Source organism: Hydra vulgaris, chromosome 05 (genome assembly GCF_038396675.1).
Source record: "Hydra vulgaris chromosome 05, alternate assembly HydraT2T_AEP".
NCBI lineage: Eukaryota > Metazoa > Cnidaria > Hydrozoa > Anthoathecata > Hydridae > Hydra > Hydra vulgaris.
Genome location: NC_088924.1, coordinates 12,237,501 through 12,259,066, shown reverse-complemented (window position 1 = coordinate 12,259,066; position 21,566 = coordinate 12,237,501).

Here is a 21,566-nt window from a genome sequence, read left to right as displayed (position 1 = left end):
TATTTTATTAATTAATTTACTTTTAACTAAACTGTTTTTTATTAGACGTATTTTAGTAGTCGGACATTTTAATTTTTTTTCTTCCATATTTTTAACTGAGAAAAAATACAAAAAAAAAACTATTTTACCAGACTACTGATTATTATAGCGGATGACTCAAATGCAAAATAGATACAGTTTTAGTTGCTAGGTAGGCGACCGGAAAATAAACTGGAGGGTACACCGCTGAAAATGTTAAGAACACAAGACAAATTGGGACCAAATGTTAAAAATCTAAAAGTTGGCATATGCATATTTATTTATACTATTGTTAGATTGCTGTTTGTTTTATTATTAGACTCTTTGTTTTATTTTTACAAGTTTTTTATAAATTTTAAAAATTTATATTTAATAAATATAAATTTTTAACAAATGCATTGATTCCTCGCAAGAAAACCCTGATAAACAATATATTGGCTTAACCAAGGGCAAAAGGAAAAAACCTTACGCCAATCACAAACAATCTTTTAAACATAAAATACTCAAAAGAGACTATGCTGTCTAAATATATTTGGCAACTAAAATAAAAAATAATAATTTTAAATTAAACTGGTCTATCCTAAAAACTGCGCCTGCCTATAATAATATTTCCAAAAAATGTATACTATGTTTACAAGAAAAATTTTAAATTATTTAGATCAAGAAAATTTACTGAATAAAAAATCAGAATTATTTTCTAAATGCAGACATGAAAGTAAGTTCCTTTTAAAAAACTATAAAAACAAATGACCAGTCCAAATTTATCCAAATTCTAAAGAATTCTTTTCATGAATTTTTAATTATCTAATGTAGTTAATGCAACTTCCTGGTTGCAAAGTTCTACAGTTATTACATAATTAATAAATACAATTCCCAACTTCCTGTGAAATAATTTATTTCTATAATTTGAAATATTTTAATGCTTAGATATCCTTCCTGATAAAGCTACTGATGGAGAAACATTGTGTAGAAGAAAGAAAAAATTAGATAAGTGTTGTTACTAATTTATTATTGCTCTGTTCTTTAAGAACATTGAGCACTCTCTTTGTAGAATACACTAACATAATTTATATAAATATATATATATATATACGTAGTTTATATAAATATATATATATATATATATATAGATATATATATATATATATATATATATATATATATATGGGTCATTCCATATCAAATCAACCAAAAAAATTTTTTTTGGCACCATGCCATTTCAGATTTTAATGATTTTCGGAATACAAGCTCATATTAATGAAAAAAAATTTTACTCCAAATTTTAGTTTATTCTATTAGTTAGTTTATTTTATTGTTAATAATTATATTATAACAAAAAAAAAAAGTATATTATTCATAATTAGTTATAAATTATTATCGTATCGTAATTAGTTATAAATTATTACCGGTTAGTCTTCTTAATATGAATTTCATGAGCTAAATATAACATTTGCGAAATATTTCAAATTCTTCAGCTTAAATGAATTTAATTTGGCACGAATTTTTTGAAATTCTGTGAACCGTTTTTTTCATAGAATCTTTTGAATTCATTTTTTCATAATGAAATCTTTTTCAGGATCAACTAATAATCAAAAATAACTGAAATCACACTAATAAAAATCACACTAATAGAAACCGCTATCAGTAATAAAAACTCAGCTTGAGATGGTTTTTACATTCTAATAAGGGAAAGCGTCAATACTAATCAATACTAATCAATACTATCAAATACTATCTAATGATGCATCAATACTAGTCAACATTAGTCAATACTTTCAATGTCAATATTAGTCATAATCAATAAATAAGTCATAATCAATAAATAAGTCATAATCAATAAATAAGTCATAATCAATAAGTAAGTCATAATCAATAAATAAGTCATAATCAATAAATAAGTCAATAAGTGTCAATATTAGTCAATACTATCAAATAATACATCACTTAAAAGGGCAGAAAAAGACCTTTATGAAACAGATGTTTGCTTATAGGATTTAAAATAAAAGTTTTATGAAGCATAGTTGATTGCAAAAAAGGAACAAATTTGTTAAACTATTTTCACTTAACTCTGTAAATTAAGCATGTCGATAGAAGATATGTCTGACATATTTTATGTCAGCAGAAAATAATTCAGACATAAAATTATTTCGAAATAAGTCAATAGAAAATATGTCTGACATATTTTATGCCGGCAGAAAATATGTCTGACAATATGTCGACAGATCTGCCAGACATATTATGTCGTAACAACCTTGGTTTTATATATATAAAACGTTATAACTAGAGACCGCCGATCCGTTACTGTTTTTGGATTGTCGGTTTGTGCACCGAACTATCTATGTTGAACGGTTCAAATTACATACGAATTGATTTAATCCGAAAATAATGTAACGGAAAAAAATTCGTTAAAATTTTTTCGGATTATCTTTTGGACTGCAATCCGATTCGATGCTTTCAGGTCGAATTGCAATTCAAAATTTTTTTTTTCGAATTGGAATCCGAACGGATGTTATTTTTACGGATTTTTACGGATTCAGAATAAAGAATGTTTGTGAAGTAAGATTGATTTTTATTTATTTATAATATTCAAATACACAATGAAACGAAATATTATTATGAAAATTAAGCAAATATTATTTCCATAATATTTGCTTTACTAAAACGTTATGAATGCAAACAGTTTCCGAAAAAGAACTAATATATATATTCGCCAAGCGAATTGTACGAATTTAATTAATTTAAATTGATTCGTAAAAATTTTTCGGATTAATAATCCGAACATCAAAAAACATCCGCAAAATAAAAATCCGCTAGGAGTTCGTAAAAATTTTTCGGATTAATAATCCGATCAGCAAAAAAAATCCGCAAAAAAAAAAAAAAAATCGCTATTAGTTCGTAAATTAATTTTCGGATTATTGTTTGTAAAATATTTAACTATCGGACTGTTTTGTTCCTCAAAATAAGTCGGTCTGACTTTTTGCGGATTTTACGATGTAATTATTGGTAGCTCATTAAGGTCCTACGCATAAATAAAATCTAGCTAAGCGTAAACGAAAGCATGTCCTAATACATGAAAACTTCCAGGTTGTCCAATTTGTGCATCCCTAGAGTTTAATGTAACTACTAATCTCTTTCCAGTAGGAACACTAGGCATGGAATAAGTAAAATTTCTGTAAAATGAGATAGTAGTTGTAGAACTAATTGTACTATTTGATTGATACAATAGCCCAAATGATTCATTATTAACTCCGTGCCACGAAAAAAGATAAAAATCTTCTAAACCAGATGAGGCGTATATACATACACTATTCTGATAAAATCCCTGAAACACTGTATAAGTCTGTCCGTTATATGGTGTCCAAGGTTATTTAACAGAGTTAGTATTTACAGGCGAATTGTATGCCTCATAAATGCGTACTCTAGATTCCCACCAATTTCCAGATAATCCAATTACATGCATTCTAATATACTTAAGATAAACACCTAGACCAGCATTGTCTGTAGTGTCTAATAATATATATTTTTTACCATAAGTTGTGTTTGTAAATCTAAATGTTTCTGAGTATAATTTAGTAGGTGACAATGATTGAGGTATTGATGTAGTCATTGTAATATGAGGTTGTAACCAATATGTAGCGTTTTGACTAGTTTTATTGTATAATTGAATTGTTAGATTAGTAGTAAATGGTTAATCTAGTGTAAAGTATCCTCCTATTGCACTAGCAGTATATACATTACAACCTTGTAAAGAGTTTGCATAAAATGGTCCACCAAGAGGTGTAAATAAAAAATCACAGGCTAAAGGAGTATTATTATCTTGAACACTAGTTGTAGAAGTAGAATAATCTCCTATGCAAACTGTATGATCTGCATATATTCTAAGAAATACATTACCTGGTACATTGTTATTAGGATTTAATCCTCGGAATGCTAACCATAGTTTTCTGAGAATACCAGGACCAGAATCTTTTACAAAAACTGTTGTTGCATCAACACCTGTATTTGGTGTAATAGCCTGTGATTTTAATCCAAGGCATCTTAAACTTGAATTTGGTGTTATTCTTAATTCATTAAGATTAATTGTTTTACTATCAACATAATTTTTTGTAGCAGCATCATGTGAGCTAGTAGGTTCTGCTACATTTAAATATTTATTAGAATTAATATTAATATTAGTAGCCGCATTATTTTGTCCATCTCTCCTAATGAACAAGTTAGTAGCTTGAGATATTGTTAAACCATCTACAGCTACAGATGAATTAGTATTGTGTCCGAATCTATTAAAGGCATTTTATATATAAAGAAAATTTTTTTTTAACTTTTTTAGAAAATTACCACAGTTTATTAATAAAATTCCGAAAATCACATCCTTCATCTAGTTTTTTTAAAACATATAAACACAAGTCTCTACAGAATGAGGTATTTCTAAATTGAACTCTTTCACTATTACAATAAACAGGACTCTTTAAATAGATAACAATTTCAACGGGGGGTGGTAGTCCATAAGAGTCAAAACTTAGTTCCTTATCTCTGTCTTTGTACCAGCAAATCCAGGGAAATCCTTGCGTACTTGAATCTCCTGCACTTAATATTTCACATTCTTTTCTTTGTGTATTTTTGGGTAATTCATCTCTTACAAATGCACCTCTAAAATGTTTCATATTTATTTTTTTTGCTGCTTTGATCAATTGAAAATTTGTTGGTGGTGCATTTGGTAAAATTATTCCTTCAACATCTATAAATTTGTTAACCATGAGCGAGACTAGGTTTTTTCAAACCGAGACGAGAAGTTAGTACTTCTCTTGAGACCAAGAATGAGACGAGACGAGAAGTTTAACAATTTTTGAAAATAAATTTATTAAAATCCAAGTAAAAAAAAAATGTAAACACGGTTTTGACAATTAGACACAAATGACATTTGTCAAATGTAAACAACTTTTTCAAATATTAATTCAGAATTTTTTTGCCAAAATTTTCCAACAAGACAATGTTTTCTCTGATTAAGATAATTTGTTCTACTTTTTCTGGGTGTAAGTTGTGTATGGATGATCGGACGACATTTCCACCTGAGCTAAAAACTCTCTCTGATTTAGTTGAACTTGCTGGAATAGCTAAAATTTATCTAGCTAATGAAGAGAGTTCTGGCAATGTATTAGAATGCATTTTCGACCAATCAAGAATCGGAAAGTCTTTTTTGGCATCAGGGAGATATTGCCTGATGCTAAAAAATATTTAAAAATATTAAAAATCTAATCAAAATTTTTTAATTAGATTTTTAAAAAAAATCTAATTGAAAAATCTAATTAAAAATTTAATTTGTTTTTGTCAAAAACAAATTAAATTTTTAATTAGATTTATTAAAATTACGAAGTCAAAATATTAATTAATTAAAAAAACAAATTATAAGGCATTTTGTAAATTGTAATAATTTTTAATTTGGAAAATAATATAATATTGCTCTACTTCTCGCGAGAATTTTCTATTTCTCGTTTTTCACGAGAAGTCCCATTTCTCACGAGAAACGAGAACAAGACGAAATCTTGCTCATGGTTAAAATTTGTTCATTTTTATAATATATTATATTATAAAAGTTTTTATATATAGATTTTAATGTGATTGTAGTAACCTTTACATGGATCATATTTATCAATTTTTCGACTGTAATAAATGGAAAAATCTACATTGTTAATACAGTCTTCACCGTAAAATTTGTAATGTTTTTTTACTGCGTTTACTAGGTCTTTTTGTTTCATGAAAAGTATTTCTTTATCAATATTATTTACGATTATTTTTGTTATCTTTATTATACCATTTTTACTAATCAATAAAGTTTTTAATTTTAATTTTCGTTTTTTAAAATTTTTAAAATTTTTTAAGTTTTTAAATTTTTCGTTTTTTAAAACTTTAAAAAAATCGTTTTATATATAAATAAATTATTTATGCCATATTAAAAAAATATTTATTTCTTGTGATTATATCTTGTTGCCTGAGTTTGTGCCTGCTGTCTGAGTTTATGCCTGCTGCCTGAGTTTATGCCTGCTGCCTGAGTTTATGCCTGCTGTCTTAAATTATAATCTTAATTTGTAGTGTCCATACGCTAATGTGTGTATTCCATCTTCTAAAATAACTCTTTTATCGTCTTCTGCGCTTAATGCTATTTTATTGACCTCTTCTGTGTAAATTTCATGTGAATGTAATCTTTTTACATTCATTTTTCTAATATGATCTCTCTTATTTAATAAACAATCTTTGTAATCTACATGTGTAATATACTTTTTAACGACATTTTTCTTTACTTCTTTAAATTTTTTTTTATTGTTTCCGTGTACTTTGTAAGAATACAACTTTGATCTGAGTCCTACAAATTCTTCAATTTGTGCTCCTCCAGACTTGTCTTTAAACATTCCTATTACTTTCTTATTAACACCAACTTTAAAATTTACCTTATTAATCGCTGGGTGCTTTGGGTTAAACTCACTTGTATCAAATTTGCTTTCAATATCTTTAGAAACATCGTAATAAAAGTCTTCTGTTTTAAATTCGTATGCTAAAGAATCTGTATCAGTGAATAATAGTTTTGCTCGATTCGTACATTAGAGTTTTGCTCAAATCTAATATACACATTCCTAAGTAAATTGGTTTAGCATATTTTAATTTTGTTCTTTTCATATGTATTGCTATTAAGTTTTCATCAAATACTGTTCTACTTTCAAAGTTTGGTTTTGATGCTAGTTTAATAGCTTCATTTCTATCCGATACTAATCTAATATCAACTCTGTTTTCAACATTCTCTATTGTTTTTCCAAATACTGAATTGTTCATGAGTTTAAAAAAGTCTTTTTCAAAATCATTCGTTGCTTTAGTTGTAAGGTTCGTATTTAGTTCAATGTATTCATTTAGCCATGCACTTTCTTCAAATTTTATGCCTCTATGAATTTTAATAATCTTTAAGCCTAATTTTTCATATAGTTTTAGATTTTCATAATGTACTAAATACTTTTTCTTATTATTCAAGTTGGGCACTAATTTTTCAACTTTATTCTTTCAGGTGCAAGTGGATAATGGTTATTTTCATCATGTAGATATTCAGGGTAATCTAAATCTACCTCTAGTATACATGGAATTGATTTCCAGTTTTCTATTTCATTTTCATCTATCCATTTAAAACCATGTGTTGGAAGTGGTTTACTCATTGCTCATCCATATGAATTATTAGAATCTAAATATTGGATGAATGTTGATGGTTTACTTTGATCATACTCATCACCCATGTACCTATTATTAGAAGTTCCTAACCTATTTGATATCATACTAATTCCACCTTTTATACCTTTCTTTATCATTAGAATCATATCGTAATCACTTAGCAATTCTAATTTTATTTTTGTTTTCATTAATGCTGCATCCCAAACTAATCAAATGAGGTATAATACCAAACAGGATCTAATTTATAGCAATTCATACAAACATCTCTAAAATTTTCAACGACGTTAGCTAGTAAAAGCACATTTGAAACATTGTACAAGTCATGATAATCTCTAAATGTTTTGCAATTAAACTCATTCCATACATTTTGTGCATGAGAATAATCATCATCACTTATATCTTCATTGTTTAATTTTGAAAAGAATGATTTTTTGGTGGTAATTGTGTCTCATTAAATTTATTAATAGAATCAACCCAATCATATGAGTATACACCTTTTCTTAGTGAAAAATCTAATTTTTTCCTTGAATATAATTTTCCGATATTTTTACACTGGTCTTTTGCTAAATTCTTTGATAAAGCATCTAAACTAGAAGGCATAAATCTATAACTATCTAAGAAACGAAGTTCACGTTTAACTTCAAATTTCTTACCCTCTTTAACATACTAATAGTACTTTATCTTTTCCAAGTTTTTCTCCACAAATGTGACATTCTGTTGCTGCACTAAAATCATGCTTGTTTTCAGAAGTAAATATCATCTTTTTTGGAAATTTAATCATATCACAAACTTTTATGATATAATTTTAGGTTTATATAGTTCTCTATTGCATTTCGCAATAGAGAACTTTATAAACCTTTGAACTTCTATTTTCGCTTAGTACTTTAACAGAGTTATTTTTTAGCAGCATTTATGAAGGATAAAGCATCGTAACTTTCTATCCCTTTAACTGTAAATTGTTTTGTTACATTTTTAACAGATGATTTCTTTAATTTAAATTCTATTGATTTTTTAATTCCAAATTTATTATACATATTTTTTATTTTCCATTTTTATATTGACAAGATATTTTTTTTTAATTTTCATTTTCTTTAAATAATTTTTCAAAATAAAAAATCTTGTCAATATTTGATATGTAAATTTACATATGAAATTTAAATGCATCCCCATTCTTTTATTCTACAATAATAAGTAATATTTTGATATTTTGCAATCTCTTGCTCTTTTGTAATTGTCAATGTTCTATATATAAAATGTGAAGGGGTTAAAATTTCTGAAGATGTTATATCTGGAACAGTCTCATTTAGTAGATACTCAGCATCCATTTTTATATATGTAAGATAACAATTCAATCGAATTGGAATTTTTAGATAATCTATGCCAATCTACTTTATCTAAATTACCTTTCAATAAGTCAATTGCATTTGGATTTTTAGATAAATAATACCAACTTACTTTATCTAAACTATCTTTCAATAAGTCAATTGCATTTGGATTTTCAGATAAATAATCCCAATCTACTTTATCTAAATTATCTTTTAACAATTCAATCGCATTCGGATTTTGAGATAATATTGACCAATATACTTTATCTAAATTATCTTTTAACAATTCAATCGCATTTCGATTTTTAGATAACTGATGCCAATTTAGTTTATCTAAATTATCTTTTAATATTTCAATCGCATTTGGATTTTCAAATAAATTATTAGATCCCATTTTTTATATATCAAGATTTTTTTTTTAATTTTTTCATAATTTAATTTTTTCATAATTTAATTTTTCAGAATTTAATATATCGATCTTAAAACCATTATCAATCTTCCGATCACGCAATTCAAGATATCTATATCCATGCCCAGTTCCACGCATAGCACTATATAAGGATTTATATACTGTTTCTTCTCCTGTTTCTATGTTTGTTAATTTAATGGTGACTGGTTTTTTCTTAATTGTTTTTATATTTCATATTTTGGATCTATTTCTTTTTTCTCTTCTTTTACTGGATGTATTCTAGGTCTTCCAACTGTTTTTTTCTCGTTTACTACTTTCACTTCAGCCATAATAGATTCTTCATCTGATAACTTATTTTCAATAGCAATCATTACCAATGTAGCGATATTGTCAGATGTTTTTGAAATGTTATTTTCTTCTAATAAATTTTTTAAACTTTTCTTTGTATAATACATTTTTATTATATAAAGAAAAAAATTTAACTAATTTTCAAAAAAATTTAATTTACAAAAATATAATAAACAGTATTCATTTTATTGCCGTCTGATGGAAATTCTATCATTCTATCAGATATTACAACAGCATATGCCATAGTACCTGCTGGAACAGCTGTATTAAATGTTGCTCTAATTTGTGCATCTATTGTTGATGATTTTAATCTTTCTGATTAATTGCTAACATTAAAAACAAAGAGTGGGTATAAATCTTTATAGTCAGAAGGAGTTATATTGCTCTGTGTGATCAATTCATTTATTCCATAAAATTTGTCATTAAACACAGCTGCATCTCTACAAACTCTTGAATTTTTCTGATTTGAAAATGACAAATTATAATCAACAGCAGGATATATTTCTTGACTAAGCATACTATACATTTTTTTCAAGTCGCAATGATCAAATATTGAAGGATTAGCATTTTGGTCTCTACTCTTACTTGTTTGAAATCCAACAATAATGTATCTTGGGTTTTCAGGAGATAACTTTACGCTCAATCTCCAAGAAAATGAAGTAGCTTGTGGAACAGATATACTATCACAATGACGCAAGCTTAAAAATTGCGTCATGACCAGGTTGTCTCATAAAAGTTATTGTATGTTTAAGCCCATATATAACTTTGTCGTAATCATCACAGAATCCAAAAATGTGTCTAAAAGGTACGCCAAATAAAAATGTTCCTTTCGTAGTTGGTTTCTGAATTACGATTGCTTGTCTTAATGCAAACCCTTGGTTATCAGCAGTTACTGTTGTTGTTGTACTATCTTTATACAACAATTGATTTAACTCTTGCGCTAATTGAAAGTCATTTGGGTATATAAGCATTCCTAACATTGTAGTTGTTTGACCTGGACTAAAAATAGCTTCTATATTTTGGTTTGATAATTGGTATGATATTTCACTGAATAAATGCATAATACCATTAATTGTAAGCGCCACTGCATCTGCATTAGCATAAGCTGTTAAATCAACTTGTTTAACAAATTGTCCTTTAAATAAGAGAAAAGCCTCAGATGGAAGTGTGAACAAATCTTGTTGCTCAATGTTGATTCTTATTTCTCCAGCCTTAGAATTTGTACCATTAGTTGGTTCATCTTCATGGAATTCAAATCTTTCAATTCCATTATCTACAAGTGGCATTTCTGTAAAATTTAATACTTCGGAAGGTGTCATTTTATTTTTTTATATACAATATAAAAAAAAAATTTTGATTGACAATTCTTTAAAACTATATAAAAAATTTAGCAAGTCTACGCGTAAATGTAATCTAGCTATGCGTAGCTCATTGGTTAAACAAATTAAATCTACGCAAGTCGAAGGCCGCGTCCTTTTTTAACAAGATCTTCTATTCTTATAGCAATTTCATTTGATACTTTTTTTACTGATCTTATTGCAGACCCCATGAATATTTTATTTATACTTGTTGTTACCTCATCTGGATTATTTTTTTTAGATCCATTATTAATCAGATTATTATATCGAACCAAATTTAAAAGTATTTCTTTACTTTTTGCACAAATAACAGGTTGTGAAACTATTTTTGAAGATGCTTTATCAATTATTTGTTTTCCTTTTTCAACTGCTGCATTTCTAGCAGCTTCTACCGCTGTTGTTGATAGTTCTTTTTCTGCTGATTTAGCAGCAGTTATTGCAGTTTTTCTTAAATCAGTAGCAGCTATCTTCTTCAACATAGCTGATGATACTCTTGTTACATTTGACGCTGTTATTCGTCTAAATAAATCTCTTATACTTTCGAATATACCACTTCCTCTAAAAGCATATTTCTATAAATCTCTTATTATGAACAATTCGCATTTTTATGTACTATATATTTTTTTTATATACACTGATATATAATTTTGTATTGCTTTATACTCTTCACGATCTAATATACTTTTATCTAATAATGTATCACAAATTGCAACAGCTTCATTTCCTGCTCCAGTGTTACCTGCTTCCAATGCACCTATACGCAAATCAAGCATTTTAATTAATTCATCAGAGTCGCTTGAAAGAATTACAGTTTGTGTTCTTGTTCTTCCTCCAATTCCATTTCCTTTTGATTTACGCTTCTTATTTATATCTCTCAAAATAGGAGCTATTATTTCTCTGTATTTTCCACTACGAGACGACTTTGGTTTATATTGGTTTGCATCAGCAGGAATTGCATCTGTCTGTATTATTATATTTAGATGTTTTTTAAGGTCATCTTCAGTATATAAATTCTTTTCAGGATTAAACTTTACTATCAACTCCCAAAGATCAGGAGTACCATAATATGTTTCATCATCAATTGTTATATCATTATCATTAATATGTATTGGTTTTTTTTCAATATAAAATATATCATCTATTGAATGTATTCCAAATCTAGTATCTCTAGATTTTTTACTATTATCATACATTCTTAGTAAATCTGTTGCAATTTTTCCTAGCCTCATACCTTTATATTCTTCATGAGATGGTAAAAGTTCTTTAGTTTCAGTTATCATTATCTCTATATTTGCTTGAGGATAAGAATTTGAAAAAGTAAGTGCAAATTTATCAGCTTGATCTGGCAATTTAGATATGTTTTCTTTTATTCCATCTTGACTATCAGTTAATGGCTTGTACAATTTTTCTATGCCTGACTGTAAATTTGTTTCACCCATCTTTTCATATAAATCTTTCTGCTTTATTCTTTTTAATATTTCTTTGACAATTTTGACAATTTTGTCTTTTTTTTCAGGATCTTTAATTTTTAGAAATGACATTTTGCTTTTTTATAATTAAAGATAAAAAAACACAACATAAATCGTTTTATGTTTTGACGTTTACGATTTTACTTAGTCTGTTTTTGAGTATATTAATTGCCTCATCTCTTCCTTGTTTAATTAATGATTCTTTAGTTTGTTCATTAATTAATTCTTTTGAATTTGTTCTAATTTGCTCATGCATGGCTTTAAATTTTTCAAGTTCACTAAGTATTAGTTTAAACTCATTGTCATCTATACTTCCATCTACTAAAGTTTTAGAAATATAGTCACTTATTGTATTTAGTTTTGAATCAGCAAGTTTTTTAATCTTTTCATGCTTTTCTGCTTTTAAATTTAATTTTTTTTAACTTGCCCTCCTATTAATGATAACACACCTGCTCCTAATGCGATAGCTACTGGTGCAGCAATTATTGTTGCTAAAAAGCCAATTCCAATAGTTCCAAGTGCCATAGTGCTTGCTAGTAATGAATTATCAATTGCTGAAATTATTTTTACAGCTCTATGATTGATGACTTTTTACTTAACATGTTTTTCTTTTCCCTCTCATTCTCAATTTCTTTTTGAATCTCTCTAATTGTGTTTAGTCGATATATATGTGCACTAATAATTTTATTTTCTTTATCAGGTGCACTTGGAAGATTTGGTTATATTTTATTGAGAGTTTTATCACTTGCACTCTGTGCATTTGGTATATCTGAATAAATATTATTACTCAGTTTTTTGCAATTAAACTCCATTTTAATAAGTAAAAATAATTTTTTTTTTTAAATATTAACAATAATTTCACAAAACATAAACTCTCCTTTTTTAATCAATAGATCAAAATCAGAATTATTAACAACATTTATTATAATATCATCAACAGCCTCTGATATTACAGAGTTTTGTAAACTTAACATTTTTAATTTATGTTCTTCTTTGAATGAAACTAACGCAACACTTTCATTAACTACTACACCAAACTTTAAAAGAATATATTGATGTGATAAAGATTTTATTGTGATGTCGTGTTGTGCAAATATTTCATAGTTATTATCATTTATTAATACTGAAGGATTCTCCAAATCTTTGTGTACTTTAGAATGAATAATTTATTTTGGAAGTTCATCTGGTATATCTATTTTTTTTATAAGTCTATGTACTGGCATTTCTTTTTATAAAAATTATAAAAAAATTCAATAAATCATAGAAGTATATTCAAAATGGTGAATTTGGTCCTAATAATAAACCTTCACTTGTTGTTGATGTATATCCATTTCCACTACGTATGTAATAACCATCACCTACAGAACCTCCTTTACTCCATGGTCTCAAATATAAACCATTTCCTAGAGCTGTCATTTTAATTCCTACTCCATTCTTTTTCCTGTACACACTACCCTTTCCAGCAATTTTATCAACCATAGCTGATCTAGCTGCTGAACCTACTCCTGGTAACAAACCTGTTGCAAGTGCTGGAGCAACGCTTAAAAATAAAAATTTTCCAGCTGTACCAAGGAAAGGTAATAGTGTTCCAAGAAATCCACCCTCTATTTTAGAATTGTGAATGAGTTGCGCTTTATTTAAATTAATTATAACACCAGTACTATTTTCATATGCTTTCTTAATTTTATTCAATTGCCTTTTTGTTACAGCTAATACATGATCAACATTAGGATCTGAATGGGCTAATTTAATACTAGCTCAATTACCATCTTCATCAATTGCTTTTTTAATTTTTTTCCATTGTCCCTCTGAAATATTTATTTTAACATTAGTATATTTACTCATTTTTATATACATATAAAATAATTTTTTAAAAATTACAAAAATTATTTTACGACTTATATACTTCTTATATTAAATAATTCTCTTATATTAATTACTTTTCTTATATGAAATGTAATAGTTACTTCGTCTCCTAGTAAATTCAAAATATTTCCATTTTGGTCGATCAATTTATTTTCCGTTCCTAATATTTTTTTTCGTATTACTGGTAAATAATATAAGTTATTCTGCTTTTCAAAAATTTTATATCCAGGACCTACACCTGGAGAAAATGAATAGATAAAGTTATCAATTCCTCCATTTACATACGATGCTCCTATTATATCACTTGTTACTCGTATACTAGTAATAATAAATATGTTTACTATATTAGTTGATATATTGTATCCTGTTGAATATATTCCACTATCAAAACCAAAAACAGTTCTAATTGAATTTGAAGTTGTAAAATTAATTTTATAACCAGCTGCAATAATTAAAGCTGATCTTAATGTATTATTATTTCCTTCAATTGTAATACTTGCAACTCCTGAATTTGCATCATCGTTTCCTGTCATAATCAAATGAATATATTTATTTATATCATCAAGTTCATAACACCCATCTGGAATGTTTATATCCTTCCAAGTTAATCCATTATTATATCTAAAATTGTTGTTTGAAGAATTAATATAGAGCCATTTCATATTCTCTGTCTTCTTTAAGTTTAATAATAGGGTTATAATTAGTTCTTATTATACTGCTATTTCCGCTCACTGATAAATATGTCATTTTGTTTTTTTTATATACAAGATTTTTAAAATTCACAAGTTGGTATATGAAAACAATTTAATCCACTTCTATATTTTCCATAATCTTTTTTAGAAGATAGATCTATAATAATAAATCCATGAGGCTCTGACCAAGCTTTCTAACAAAAATTTTTAAACTCATATTTTGGCATATCGCTTGAAACATGATCACTATAAATGTGATTTAAATTCTTTGAATCTTGTGGAAATAAGCAAATAAAATTTGTATTTTCTCGTATAGTTTTTTCACACTTATTTTGCTTTGTTAATTGTTAATCATCAAATATCATCAAATTATTCTTATGAATATTAAGATCTTGAGGATCTGGTACATCTTCAGCTGTTTCAAAAAACTTGCACTCACTTTTTTTCAGAAAAATTTTGTAATATTTTGTACTCTGGTTGGAAAAGAGATTTTCCAAAAACTTGTAAATTATTATAGTCTAACCAACCAGGTCTTAAAAGTAAGTTTAATAATAAAGTAGTTTTTCCACAACTAGACTTTCCAACAATAAGTCCGCTTATACTTTTAGGTAACAATTTATTATTATTACGATTAATTTTATTTACATTCCATAATAAATCTATAATATCCATTTTATTTAAATAAGAAAAAAAATTTTAAATATATAAAAAATGTACTGCGTTAAATGTAGAAACAAAACAAATACACTAAACTTGCATATTTCTATTGTTTTTACTCACTGCCGTGAGTAAAAACAATAGAAATATGCAACGTGGAACTTGCGCTATTTGCGGAAAATAAAAACTCAATTTGTATCATCAAAAAAAGGAGGTGATTTAGTGAGTTCGATTAATTTAGCGACAAGTAAAATAAAACTACCATGGTCAAAGTTTCCAGGTGAAATGCTTTTACCAGGAATGAACTTTGCAGGTCATGGCACTAATTTAGATGAACGAATAACTTCTACTGACGCATACAAAGAATAGAGTAAACCTATAGATAGAGTTGATAATGCAGCTTACCATCACGATCTTGTTTATAAATACTTCGATGACATGCCAAAAAGAAATTTAGCTGATAAAATTATGATCGAAGAAATGGATGTTATAAAAAATCCGACAATACGTGAAAAATTGATCGAGGTATTATAAAACCTATTATATCATCTAAAGCAAAGTTTGGGTTAGGTCTTTCAGACCCATCGAATTGGGTGTTGAAACTACTCAAAAAAACTACAAGCGATCAGTAAAAAAGAAGAAGATAAAGAAGCAATTTTAATGGGTCTGGAAGACCTAAATCTTATGGACCTGAAATGGACAGAAAAACTTGCAAACGAACTTCATAGACCAGTTGTAAAACATTTCAGAAAAAGAAAAGATATTGTAAATGGAATCGATGAAGTATGGGCTGCTGATTTAGTTGACATGAAATCTTTTTCCAAATTCAATGATGGTATAAAATACTTATTAATGGTGATAGATGTTTTTTCGAAGTATGGATGGATTGTTCCATTGAAAAGTAAAACTGGAGTTGATGTTGTTAATGCTTTAAATAAAATCTTTAAAAATTCTTCGAATTTCCATGGATCCGAAGGATCTATAAAATCAAAAGATTTTTCCGTAAATTTTAAAGAAAGAAAGTGTCAAAAAATGTGGGTAGATATAAGCTTAGAATTTTATAATAAGCATGTTAAAGCGCTTGGTGTTGAGTTATATTCAACTGAAAATGAAGAAAAAAGTTGTGTAGTTGGACGATGGAATAGAACAATGAAAGAGAAAATATTTAAGTACTTTTCAGCTAATTCTACTAGAAATGATATTGATGTCTTAGATGAATTGGTAAACAAATACAACAACACAAGGCATTCTTTAATTAAAATGACACCAGTTGAAGCTAGCGATAAAAAGAATGAAAATATTGTTTGGTTAAATCTAAATGGAAATGTACGATCAGAGTCTGTAAAACCAAAGTTTTCGATTAGTGATAGAGTTAGGATAACTAAAAAGAAAGGAACGTTTGAAAAAGGATACACACTGAGGTGGACTGAAGAAGTTTTTACAGTGTCACAGATTCAGTTCACAGATCCACCAACGTATAAAATAATTGACGATAATAATGAAGAAATACAAGGTACTTTTTATGAACAAGAAATGCAAAAAATTGATAAAAACATATTTAGAATTGAAAAAGTTATTAGTAAACTTAAAAACAAATCATTAGTAAAGTGGTATGGGTATCCTGATTCGTTTAACTCATGGGTTGATAATAAAAAATTGATGTCTGAAAAATTGATTTAAAATTACAAAAAATAGCTCAGAGTTTGTAAGAGAGTTTGTAACCATAATATATTAATATATTAATATATTATTTTGGCTCAGAAATTATAGACAAAAGGACAATTAAGACAATAGTTGAAATGACTTATGAGAATATAGATATGTTTATAGTTGAAATATGATATAAGTTTATAGTTAGGAATATAGTTAAAAAAAAAATAGCCAGAACCCGCTTTTATACTTCTATATATATATATATATATATATATATATATATATATATATATATATATATATATATATATATATATATATATATATATATATATATATATATATATATATTGCCTTATTGACGTCCTTTCTAGAAAGGTTAATCTCGTGAACAAAAAAAATAAAAAATAAGCCGTTTTACAAAGATCCGTAAGAGTAAAAACCAAATATAAAAAGTTTATACCCGTTAAAAACTAAAACAAAAATCGAAGTAAAATCGAATAAAACGAAAAAAGCAAAATAAAACGAAAAAGCGAAACAAAACGAAAAGGTGAAATAAAACGAAAATACGAAATTGGAAAAAATTAAGATTACCTATAATAGTTCTTTATATCAGCGACCAGATTAAGATTTCCATTTTTAAAAGTATTTCTTATCTCATTAATATGTTTATGTTGTGTGTTATTTGTTTTTATTATTAGAAGTTCTTTTTTTTATGTTCTTTTAACTTTATCATCAAACTTCTTAAGTAAAAATTTTATTCTAAACATTTTCTTATCATAATATGACTTCATTCTGTTAAAAAATATTTCTACAATGAGAGTTTCTAGTAAAATATTTCCTAACTCTCTATCATTTTTCTTTACGCTATATCCACATAATAAAAATTTAACAGAATTTTGATGGAGGTATTCAGAAGGGTAAAGTTGATCAAGAATGTCTAAAACAAAAAGCATTAAAGGCTGTACTTTATTGCAATTGTACATCATATGCTCTATAGTTTTGTCTTGAGCTCTGCTTTGCGGGCATATTTTGTCTACTCTTAATTTTCTATTAAACATATTTTCGCTTGTTGGTAGTATAAAATACGCTATTTTTAATAGTATATCACTTGTTTTTTTATTTGTGCTTCATCTTCGTTTAGTGTTTTCATACTATTGTAATCACTCAATGACCATTTTTTTATATCCTTAGATTTAAAGGGTTTTAAGGTTTGTTGAGGATTTTGTACATAGTTAGTACTGTAATATTTTTATATTCATATTTATCTTTTCATTTTGGGTAAATGGGTACTTTGTTATGTTCATAACTTTGTCCTTCCTGTTTAATTTTGTTATGTCATTGCAGCGGCAAAGCTAACACGATACTTCAAGCTCTGATTCCTTTAACCCTATTGAGTTATGGTGTAGAAATCCGGGCTATTGTCCATTCCGGGTTTTTGCTATTTCAGCAACGAGCATTATTTCATTTTTAATATGGGTTTTTTTGGGAATGAGAAAGCAGTGGCGTTTATCACGGATGTTATTGTTATAAAATATAGGTTGATCAAGTATTTCTTCTATATCTCTTATTGGGACGTTATTAGATGTTTTAACACCGTACCAATTTTTAATTAATTGAAAATAGAATGGTGGAAGTTTTTTAAGTTGCGTGGGGTTAGTTTGAAATATTTGTACGTTTTGGTTTGATTTCCTATGTGAGTTTATTATGTAAAGCATTGCATTCTTCCATGGGCCTTCCAACCTTGGGTTATGAAATATGGAGACGCATTGCATATGAATTGCCTGAAGTTTGTTTATTAGACTGACAACTTTTTAAATTTGCTAACTCCACCATTTTTTTATTTTTTGTTGTGTTGTTTGTTTGTTTGGTTGGGTATTTTCTTGCCCCATAAAAAGTTATTTAGTTTTGTTCCCATTTTGCTTAAAACTCCATTATTTGGGAGGGGTACTATAAAGGCTAGATGTTTTATTTGTGGGATTATCAAAGAGTTAATAATAATTTTCCTTCCTTTTAGTGAAAGTTTATGTTTACTCCATTTGTTTAGGGTATTATCCATTTTCTGGGATTGGTCGCTCCAGTGGGTGAAGTAGGAGAAACTGCCTAAGGCTAAGAAAGTGATACCGAGGCTCTTAAAGGATGATTTCCCCCATTCAAAACTTAGTAATGGTTCCTTATCTTTAAATCTTTTTTCTCCTAACCATATACCTTGGCATTTGACTAGGTTTATTTTAGCGCCAGTGGCTTTTTTGTTTAGTTTTAAGGCTTGTCCTACCATTTTTATAGAATTATCACCCAAAAGGTAGAAGTTGGTATCATCAGCGTATTGCTGGATTTTTGTTTCTTCTCCTCCTGTTATAATCCCCTCAATGTCCTTATTTCTCTTATATATGTTGCAAATATTTCAGCCTGAATGATGTACAATATCATTGATAAAGGGCAACCCCGTCGTACTCCCCTTAAGATATTTATATTTTTGGATAAAAAGGCATTAATTTTTATTTTAGCATTTATGTTTTTATAGATTGTCTTTGCAAAACCAAAGTGTTCAAGACTTTTAAATAAAAAAGTTCTATCTACTCTATCAAAAGCTTTCAGTTGATCTATGGAAAGTATACATGTTTCTAGTTTATCAGTATTGGAAATGCTGATAATATCTCTAGTGTAACTTAAATTGTTATTTATAGTTCTGTTTTTGATCAAGGCCGTTTGGTTACTATTTATAATTTTTGTTAAAACTTTGTCCAATCTATTGGCTAAAGTTTTTGTCAGAATTTTATAGTCTACATTTGTCAGAGATATAAGTCTCCATATGTTTTTCAACTATTAGACTACCACAACTTTTGAGTTTTATTGTTTTTGAAACAATTTGTGTTACTTTTGTGATTAACCACATGTGATCAGTGTTCAATTATCTACTTCTTATGACTATCTTGTCCTTCTAATTCAATCCTCATAACCTTGCTTTATTTTTAGTTAATCCATGAGGCTTTATACGCCTAATTTAACTTTACTACATTTCATGACATTCAACAACACTCTCAAACAACGGCATGTAATAAATATCTTTCCATGTTGCACCTATTTCTCCTATATGCCCTTTTTACTGCTGCCAAGATTTTCCATGACTTTAAACATACTTAACGCATTATAGAACTCGTTGTTTGTAGTGCGACACCTACAGAAGGCTTTAGAACACGCGATAGGCATTGCAAACCCTCAAATTAACCTGAAACGCGAGATGTTCAAGATAATGAATGGAGACTGTTTCTATCCGATGACAAACTGGCCACTTGATATCCAAATAATATTTTGGAACAAAATCACCTCAGACCTGGAAACTTTTAAATTGATAATATTTTTCCTAGGGAATGGTTGCTCGCCATTTGTCTTATTCACATTCCTCATTCTAGGGTTCAAAAGAGACCCACCCAAATTTAATAAACGAATTTATCAAATAAAATTGATTACGAAGAACTTAGAATCACATAACAATAGATGGTACTACTTTGACACTTACTACAACCATATGAGATACCTCAACCTATAACCTCTCCCTTTCCAGAAACCAAACCGCGACACAATTTTTGACGATATCTGAAAGACGAAGAGCGGACACAAATTTTTATAAAAAATACATTTTACGGAATAATATAACACAAACCTGTAACTTTTAAACAATTTATACGCTTATTTAAATATGTAAATATCAAAATATTTTAATATTGACTCATTTATTAACTATTTAACTATTTATATTTAATGCAACTCGTCGCAAGATGACACCACACAAGAAATCCAGTTGGACACCTCCAGAAACAGAGAATGGAAACATATTCGAATATTTTGGTAAGACAGACAGAGATCTAGAGGAGATGTGGAACAGAGAGATACCGAAAAAGAGAAACAATCTGAAACCAGAGGTATGACGAGCTCTGAAAAACTTACAAAACGACTGAGACATTGTTATCAAAAAAACTGACAAGGGGGGTGGTTTCTGCATCATGAACAATCAACATTTTAAAATACATGCTTAAACTTCACAAAATTAACAAACAGACTGCAGATTTCTTTCTTCCCCACAAACCATGTAGACCACCATTATTTTACCGACTTCCAAAAATTTATAAACCTAACATTCCGCTACGACCTATAGTCAGCGCATGCAGCGGACCAACGGACAATCTATCAGAATACCTGACAAAATTCATATACCACAAGTCGAGTTACTACCATCCTACATTAAAGACAGTATACACTTTCTCAGCATGTTACAAAACATACGACCTCACTCTTGTTAATTTATCTTTGTGACGGCTGACGTGACGTCACCCTACACCAACATCCCACACAGAGATGGCATAGACGCAGTATTACACTACGTGAGGCCTATACAAATACAAGATAGACCAACTGACTGCCCATCCCCAGGTATTATAGGTAATCCTATCAAACAGCACTTTCTCTTTTGATGATAAACACTACCATCAACTTACAGACACATCAATGGGCACACGGGTTGCGCCATGCTATGCAAATTTATTCATGGGGAGGCTTGACGAACA